At 33.5% G+C, this 9,287-nt stretch overlaps 1 protein-coding gene and 1 long non-coding RNA gene across 6 annotated transcripts in view; one reads left to right on the top strand and one right to left on the bottom strand.

Moving 5' to 3' along the window:
* Nucleotides 1-9,287, top strand: part of LOC117101178 (synaptotagmin-2-like) — a 44,250-nt gene that overhangs the window by 12,399 nt on the left and 22,564 nt on the right. The window contains exon 1 of one of the 5 annotated variants that reach the window (XM_033241070.1): nt 3,631-3,965. The exons of the other annotated variants lie outside the window; for them this stretch is intronic. The gene's annotated coding sequence lies outside the window, so the exon portion shown is untranslated. Of the gene's footprint in view, nt 1-3,630; nt 3,966-9,287 lie in introns of those variants that run through there. 5 annotated transcript variants of the gene reach the window in all.
* The window catches only part of LOC117101180, a 10,090-nt gene continuing 8,109 nt past the window's right edge, over nt 7,307-9,287 (bottom strand). The window contains exons 2-3 of the long non-coding RNA XR_004444246.1: nt 8,047-8,121; nt 7,307-7,793 (exon numbers count right to left, since the gene is read on the bottom strand). This is a non-coding gene — a long non-coding RNA (uncharacterized LOC117101180). The remainder of the gene's footprint in view (nt 7,794-8,046; nt 8,122-9,287) is intronic.

The following is a 9,287-nucleotide window of genomic DNA, read 5'->3' as shown; positions in this document are numbered from 1 at the left end:
ATAATTTTTTCATTCCTGATGATGACATAATTAATGTCGAAATATGGAATCCCAACACGATGGCGTGTATTTCAATACTTGGAGTATGTATTATACTTTCTTATCTGAGATTAATCAGTGGACCTTTCGGTTTTTGGAAAACGCAGTGTATATAATGTATTTGTTTACTGTACATTTTTCCTTAATTAGGAGTTTGAAAATGTTCATTTAGCTGGCCTTAAAACAGTAAAATGATACCCGAGGTTTTTTTTTTGTCATGTCTGAAATGATATTGATGGTTTGTGTAATAATTTAAAAATAAAGTTGAAAATTGTTTTTTTATTTTGTAAATTATTTGTTTATTTCCCTTGCAATTTATTAAATGCGTTCGAAACTCTGATATTCGGCATTGTTAGACATGTGATTAGAAAGCAAAATCTTAAACACTAGACGAATGGGCATCCAGCTGAATCCCGTGTGCGATGAGGTTAAATGGAAGTTGTGTGGCTTACAGTGGTTGATAGATACTATCATGCAGTAATGAACCATCATTTATCATCGTGTATGCGATGTTTCTTTCTTTATTTCCTATCCAGTACACTAATTGTGAAATATATAAATTAATGGGTTCTGTGGTTGTGCGAATAGGTATGGCAGTTGGTTGATGAGCCCATAGAGAAATAATAATGTGATTTCTTTTTGTGATGAGACACAGTTGAGAAATTCTGATAAAACCAGAAAATAATGAGGTTTTCATGTTTTTTACATGTTTTTTACATGTCTATTGGGACAACAGGCTTGATAGCCAACCCAGACTTATTTCTAGTAGGGATGGTGCCAGATTTCGTTGTTGAATAGTTCCATTGTTTCCCGATGTTATGATTGTGCATTGCTGCAGTTGTATGGGTAAGACACGTTCATCTTATACCTTTATTTTAGTTTTAAATATCCAATCTCAACAGTCGAAAACTTCCTTAACCGGCCAAGAGCAGTTCCTTATTCATCGTAACCTCTGCTGACCAAACTGCCAAAAATTGTTTTATTTTTCTCGACGGGTTTTGGGTGGGGGCAGCTCGGCCAAAAAGATGAAACGTGAGCATTAGTACCCAATAAGTTACAAATCTAGGCAGAGTTGACCGTATTTCTTTGCAGCTATAGTCATCAGAGACTCTCATGAATGAGGAATTAGCATGAAGAATCCAAGCAGCATCCAGTTCTTGGTCGGTTGAGGAAGCAAATATACGACTGTGAGATAATGTATTCCAAACAAAACAACTAATCAGCAATGACATCTGAGAGATCTACTGTATCTTCCACACAAATTGAGACCACTAGATAACTAATGATGAGGTGCTACAGAGAGTAGTAGAGAGAAGAGCTGCCAGAAAAATTTAAATTATGTAATGTTAGACTATACCTATTAATAGTCTAACATTAATATACACAATATCTGGACTCCTGGCGTGTTGATAAACTACCGTCATAAGATGAATGTTGTTTTATAGTTCTTAATATGTTCAATTTCACCTAAACCCCTGCTTCTTAAATTGGCGGCCTGTGAACCAAATTTGACCCGTGGAGCCATTACATCTGGCCGTGTGAAAAAATGAAATTAAAAACAAATAATAATAATTTTAAAAAAGTAAATTGCTTGGTAATAGGCCTACATAATCGCAACCCCTGGACCCCACTAACAACATTTAAGGAATTGAACGACCACGTCTTTGAGTAGGACAACCCACTAAGATCTAAAAAATGTTTAACAACGACTATCAAACGTCAAAGAAGTTCTAGCTATACCTGGGAAAACTTGTTATTTGAGTATACTCAAAAGGAGGTAGTTTTAGGTTTTACTTCACCGAAAATAGCACTATGATATATTCCTACCGCCTGCTAATTTTCCACTTGGATTTGATTTCCACTCTGGGATACAATTTTTTCTCCTGGCTAGTTTCCCCTGGCTGTCTTTCCCCTGGCTGTCTTTCCCCTTTTCGTTTTCACACTGAATTTTTTTCATCAGTTTTAATGTTCATTATACTGTACGGTATATTGCAGAATATATTAGGCCTATATATAGTTTTGGTGACTACCAGTCAACATCACCAGTATGAGTAAGGGTGTGTCTTGGTTGGTTACTTACTACTGTCTGCAGTCGTATTAAGTTGACTGGTGCCATCAGTTTTCAAAGTAGAACCCGCCCACCCATTAGATCAAATCGAATACCTAATACAAACCGATGTTTTCCAATCATAGGCCTATACTATGATACTTGTTTTTTATTTTGCTTTTTTTGTTTTCTTTATATAAATTAATTATTGTCTTGTTGTAAGATTACAGCAAACAGGTGTGCCGATGATACAAAAGCGTTATCCAATCAATATTGACTGATTGACTCTTGATGCATTCGTAATAGAATACTGATGAAGCCTAAAGACACATTGCAAAAACGTTATTTCCGGGTTCACATAAAAAAAAAACAAGGAAAGAAAACAGGAAGTTTCTTTTTAACATAAGTTCAAAATATTATTATAATACTTGCTACGTTTGGCCTACGAATATCACACCCATTTCCAAGTAGTTGTATATATACCCATATCTGGTAAGGAGCGACAAAAAGGACGCGATGATTTTATTAACACTACGTCTTTTTTTCTACAGTACTTTGTACTCAGAGTGCCCTCTAAAGATTCGCTTCTACGATTATTACACCTACTTTTATTTAAAATTCTACCGATATGTTACAGTGGTTGGTAGCATATCAGACCTATTTCATTAAATACGGTTTAATTCATTAAATGAATGTTATTTGAATTGTTTAACCATGGAAGAATAAGTTCAGTACTTTATTAATCCATGGTTTAACTATCAGTATTAACATTATGTTAACTTACCTTTATGTAACTTATGCGATTTATATACATATATATAATATATATATACATATATATATATATATATATATATATATATATACTTTTTAAAATATTTCTAACGTTTGTTAGAATTGCACTGAATGCAATTTTTTATTGTTTTAACATCCTGTGATTAAGGCAAATATGGTGTAAACAAAATATTGATATGTATGCTTCACTTAAAGTTACAGAACTTTTATGTTTGCAATAATCTAATATTGTTGTGCAACAAATAAAAAGAGTTTGAAGTTGCCAAAAACATTATAACGAGTTGCCTCATGACTCAAATATTATGGGCCGAGAACTCAACTAAAAATATATTTTTGGCCCTTAAAACAAATTAATTAAGAGACAGTGACCTAAACCATCAAATGGGTTTATGTTAGATGTATTTAATTTGATTTCAAGAGGAATTTATTATACAGTTCTTGTACAATATATATATATATATATATATATATATATATATATAATATATATATACACCAGATTTTTGTTTAAAGAAATAGGATCTCGTCGAGTGAACCCGCATCTTCAACATATTATACAAGGCCTCTGTAATGTTTACATTAAACTATGCTACTTGCTGAAACGGATTTAAATGTGTTACTTTCTTATAATCCACGTCTGGATAATTTGTATCAATTTATAGGCATAAGCTGCGGTTTTAATATTACAGTACCGCCGTGGCACTCCCTGGTTTCCTGTGCACATATAGTTCCGTACTGACCGTGTTATCTATTAATATCTCGGTACCTCCGATCAAAGATCAATGAATATTAAATGTTGGTTGAATAGAACAAGCCATGTAGTAAACATCAGAATTCAAATCATGTTACTTGTTAGTTAGACAAGGGACGGCTCGTGCAGAGATTATATATACATCAATATATCTTCATTCTCAGCCTGTGTTCATGAATCGCAGTCTGACAATTGAGTACGGAGGTTTTGATTTTGTTACGGTATCACGTAGCCTGTAACATTTTAGCAGCTATATGCAAAGCGCGGCCATAGGGAAATTGGCAATTTGTGTGCAGTATGGTAAAATCGTAAAGGCAGACTATTCTGTTTACGGTAAGTAAATGATTGTTACATGCCCATACTTGCTTAGCCTAAGAATTTGTTTCTGGGCTGCCACACTACCCCACCCAAGCTGAATGTTTGTATACCGATAATTGTGTAGGTCTATAACCCTAAGCCAATATGAACATTTTCCGAATGTTTGGTATGAACATGGTATTTAATGCATTCAGAAAAATAAGGATTCACTTGAAAATAATGAATTAGTAAAATTGGTTTCAGATTACAGACGTTATTTTTGTTTGGACAATTGCAGTTTTCATCAATGTGTCTTTTAGACCATCTCTTTTACAATAGCCACCGCTTACGTCAACTGTGTAACGTCATTCATTCAAATTGAAGATGCATTAGTTTCCGCAGAATTAGGCCTATCTTTGCTGACATTCATCAAAACAACACTTTACTTTGTGTATCGGAGAGGCTAATGACGCAGACTAAATCACAACCATTTCTAAAGAGCTGCTGTGTCCCACGTTTAAGGGAGTTCTGCACTCACATAGCCTACAGCTGGTTGTGTTTTTTGCGTGCAGATACACGCAGGCCGTATAATTAAATTTGTAGTACTGTAATTAACATTTAAACAGGCCTATGAGTACTAGGTCTGATATACAAACACATTATAGACATAAATGTTCAACCATTAAAATACAACATACAGTGAATACAATTTAGATTATATTCCACCCTATAAGTTAAGTATGGTCGTAAATCGCACTTTGAAACAGATAAAATCCTTGCTTAAGCCAGTGAATTTTAAGTCATACTATTATAGCAGTTTTCCCACCTGTTGTTACCTCTGATATGCCTGTTGATATCTCAACATCCTGCATCATGTGAAAGGTTGTTATGCATCAGGTGGCCTAATTAATATTAATTAGTGTATGCACGCAGTATACTTATTATTTATTCGCCTGCTGGCGGTTTCCTCTATTGTCAGTCTACAAGGGCAGCATATTGTTATCTGTGATACCGTTGAATATCATTCGCATGCTAGGATTTTTCATTGAGCGTAACTGTATTACAACATGTAGTATAATAACATAGGCCTACCGTTTTAAACACTGTACCAGTAGTAAGTACCCACCACGTGAGCACTACCATGGTTGGTGATGACGTGAGAAATTGTTAGTATGACAAATTAAGTTAAAAAAAAAACAAAAACCCGAATTACTAGGCCTAAATAGGTCCCGAAAATGGCACTTGAATACTTACAATTAAAAAAAACTACCATTTTTATCCACCTGAGCCCCACCATGGTTGTGGCTCAGGTGAGAGCATTTTAAGACTTTGAGACTGATGCCAGAAAGTAGTACTTGTATTATCCAATTATAAAATCCAACATGTCCACATGAGCCCCACCTAGTGGCAATGATTCGCTGTTCGATTGGAATAAATAAATAAATAAATATTTGAGGCGCAAATTAATGAATTTAAGAATTTGAGGCTTTATAGATGCCCGAAACGGCACTTCGCTAATTCAAATTACCATCCACCTCAGGCACCATAGTTGGATGAGGCTGTGGTAAGACGATTAAAAGTAACTACCATAAGCCCTTCAGGCAGTTGTTATAGCAACTATAACAACTCCCTGACCATATCCACCTGAGTCCCACCATGGTTGGGAATATTTTAAGAATATGAGACATTTAAATGCCGGAAAATGGCAATTTAATACATAAAATCTACGGAAATAGTTGGGGCTAGGTGAGCAAATTTTAAGACTTTGAGATTTATAGATGCACAAAAAAATTATTACAATTAGAAAATCTACCATATCTTCCTGAGCCCACCATGGTTTTTGGGCGCAAATTTTTAAGAATTTGAGACTTTATAGATGCTCCAAAACGGGACATGGATACTTAATCTTTTATTTTTTTGAAAACTACTACCACCCACCTCAGCCATCAGGCTGAGGTTAGACAGCTACAAAAACTACCATATCTACCTGAGGCCTGGTTGGGGCTTAGACAGGGGTGGCGGCAGGATTTGCCCGATGGTGCCCCCGAAGAGGGGTCAGATATCCTCGACGAAAGCAAAGTGGGCGTGGTCGAGCTTCGATTAAAAGGTTCTGAAAGTGGTCCTGGGGGCCAAGCCCCCGAAAACAATTTAGTAGTTTCAAAGGCTTATTAATCTATTTTAGAGTCTACTAACATGTAAAAAATACATATAATTTTCTTAATCCCCGACGAATTGTGCTTTTTCTCCCTGACGGGGGGGGGGGTGGCCCCCCTCCCGCTGGCGCCAACCCTGGGCTAAGATGACAACATTTTAAGAAGTTGAGACTTTTAGATGCCGGAAAATGGCACTTAATACATAAAATCTACAAAAATTACTATATTCACCTGAGCCTCATCATGGTTGAGGCTAAGGTGGGAAAATCTTAAAATTATTGGGGACTTCCAGAGACCGAAAAAATGGTACTTTAATACTGACAATTTATATCAGTTATTTGTAAACATTGAAAAATAGGCATTTTATTTTTCAACCTCTGAAGGGGGACACCACCCCCCCCCCTCCGTTGGATGCGCCACTGTGTATGATCCTTATTTTAAGTTTTGTTATTAACAACACAAAAAACTAACACTACGGTATGTATCTAATTGAGTGATGTTTTGACCTACCGTGTTCAGTACGTTTATATTCATTTGTTTCACTTTTTAAAATTTGTAAGCCTGTGTAGTGTAGGATTTTCCATTTTGTTTTTATTTCGTAAGCTTTTTCTTATTTCAATAAAATAAATTTCAATGAAATAAAATCAAAACAAACAAAATAACAACAATAGTGTTTAAATAATCCACAGAGAAATTAATTGATTTATAAATATAGAATTTTGCTATGCCTTATTTGGAAAGTGATGTTTTGACCTACCGTATTCGGTACTTTCCCAAATACGCAAGTTGGAATAGAACCCAAGACCTCCAGATAAATGTTGTCATAACCAATAGACACTGAGCTTGCGCTTAGTGACTAGCGTTCAAGCAATACTATTTCGATGTGTGTTTGCGTCAGGAAAATATCATACAAGTGATGTTCTGTCCTACCTGATGTGTTATCGTACTAAATATCTCAGCACGTTCCCAGGTACTTGCGAAACTGAGTATTTAGTACGATAACACGTTAGGTAGGACAAACACACATCGAAATATATACTTTTATTTATTTAATTATTTATTCAGGAAAACCTAGAATATATATAAATATATATAAACTACAAACAAAACATTAAATATAATATTCATCACACTAGCAGTTATAAAAAAAAACCTTAATGAGGTCACCAAAACATCATTAATACTTTAATGAGGTAATTTGATTGCTCTCTCCCAGTAGTTAATGTAGCATGAGAAAATAGTTTTTTTTTTAAATAATGACAAAATGGACAATAATAAATATTCGGTTTTTTTTAACTTCATGTTTTTATTAATTTGTTTCACCTTTGTAAATTTGTAGGCCTGTGTAGTGTAGGATTTTTAATTTTTTTTTTTTATTTCGTAAGCTTTTCCTCATTTCAATGTTGAAATAAAATCAAAACAAACAAAATAACAACAATAGTGTTTAAATAATCCACATAGAAATTAATTTATTTATAAATATAAAATGTTGCTATGCCTTATTTGGATATATGCACTCGTTCACTCTCGTCAACGTGGTATCTGTCAATCGTAACTCTGAGTTGAAAAGTCACACCGGGTTCGAGCGTTACTATTTGCGTCAGTCTAGGTTAATGGTTTGCGTCAGCCGAGTGATCAATACGCAAGTCAATCCAAGAAAACAGCCCTTAAGCCAGTATACACGACGTTAACTATTGACACTCTGTAGAATCTGAAATGTAAACAGAAACCGGCTAATTAATAGGTCTACTGTATTTGTTAAATTATAGGTTAAGTGAAATACGTTGTTATTGGTGATGTGCACATAGACTGATTGATTCCATTTGACACGTCTGTTGTTGTGATTTGAATGGTATTCAATAATAACGATATTAATACATCCATCAGTGGTCCACTCATCTTGATGAAGAATCCATTATCACTAATAACTTTTAAAAAAAAACGTTCAAGATAAATGCTATTACCATTAATGTCATCCTCATCATTGATGTAGCATTTTACCGCTTCTGAAAATAATACCGGCTCAGTCGATGTATAGCCTATGGAAATAAATGTTCTTAGAATTAATAAATACTAATAAATACTAATAATAATAAACAAGCATTTTTTAAACCGCTCTAGACAATATAGTCTCAGAGCGCTAACTAACTATGCATAGCTTAATTCTAAAAAAAAGTGGCACTTCGGTTGTTTTTTGTTTGTTATAGGACTACACCGTATAATATCCTGTTTAATTGCGTCTTTCCAAACAATAACTAGACCTAGCCCATTTCTGTAGTAGAGGGAAATTACTGGTCATTTAAAGTATGTTTGATCTTTAAATATGGTATCACTAAAACTGTAGACTTCGTTTAAAAATTGACAAATGTATAACGTCGCTTTATCTTAAGCGCATAGAGGCAGCTTTTGGAAAATGTTTTATATAAATGACATAAATAATAATAATAATAATAATAATAATAATAATAATAATAATAATAATAATAATAATAGTAATAATAATAATAGTAATAATAATAATAATAATAATTATTATTATTTATAATAATAATAATTATTATTTATTAGTATTGGAAAATTACATACAAATTATTGTGAAACAGAAGTGATGAGATATTGATAGGCATAGTAACAGTGTTTGCGAAGTGTTATTTCAGTGCAATCACTGTGGGAATTGATTATTCGGTGCTCCATCTCTTGAGATGAATGTTAAAGATGTGAATGAGGTTGGTGGTTAGCTAAGGTATTGGTATTGAAATCTTAGAGTTTCGAGTCTTTGAATATGTTATCTGATATTATCAGTCTTTAGAGAACGTTTTATATCGATTAGTGCACCTCCGCATGTACGGATAAAATGAATAAAAATACAATCCATCTAGTATCCTTTTGAATCTTACATTAGACTTCATTTTTAAATTGAAACATGGAAAATGAATGTGTAATTCATATTATTCGCTCATTATTAGTCATTATTAATTCTTATCCATATTTGGTACTATCATTAAGACCATGGGCCTAGATAAAATTCCAGAAATAAGTAAAAAAAATTAAATGAAATTACATGGCAATATCTGACGATAACTACATTTTGGTAGTAATTGGTAAAATATATTTAATATATATTTTTAATATATATTTTTTAAAATATATATTTTTAATCTCCTTTTAAATGCCAGCGAACTTCATTAATATAGTATATATACTG

This window comes from Anneissia japonica, unplaced genomic scaffold, assembly GCF_011630105.1.
Source record: "Anneissia japonica isolate Jap-2015-1 unplaced genomic scaffold, ASM1163010v1 scaffold7766_len575116_cov191, whole genome shotgun sequence".
Lineage (NCBI taxonomy): Eukaryota > Metazoa > Echinodermata > Crinoidea > Comatulida > Comatulidae > Anneissia > Anneissia japonica.
Note: the sequence above shows the minus strand (reverse complement) of the source record. Positions and strands in the feature narration are given on the sequence as shown.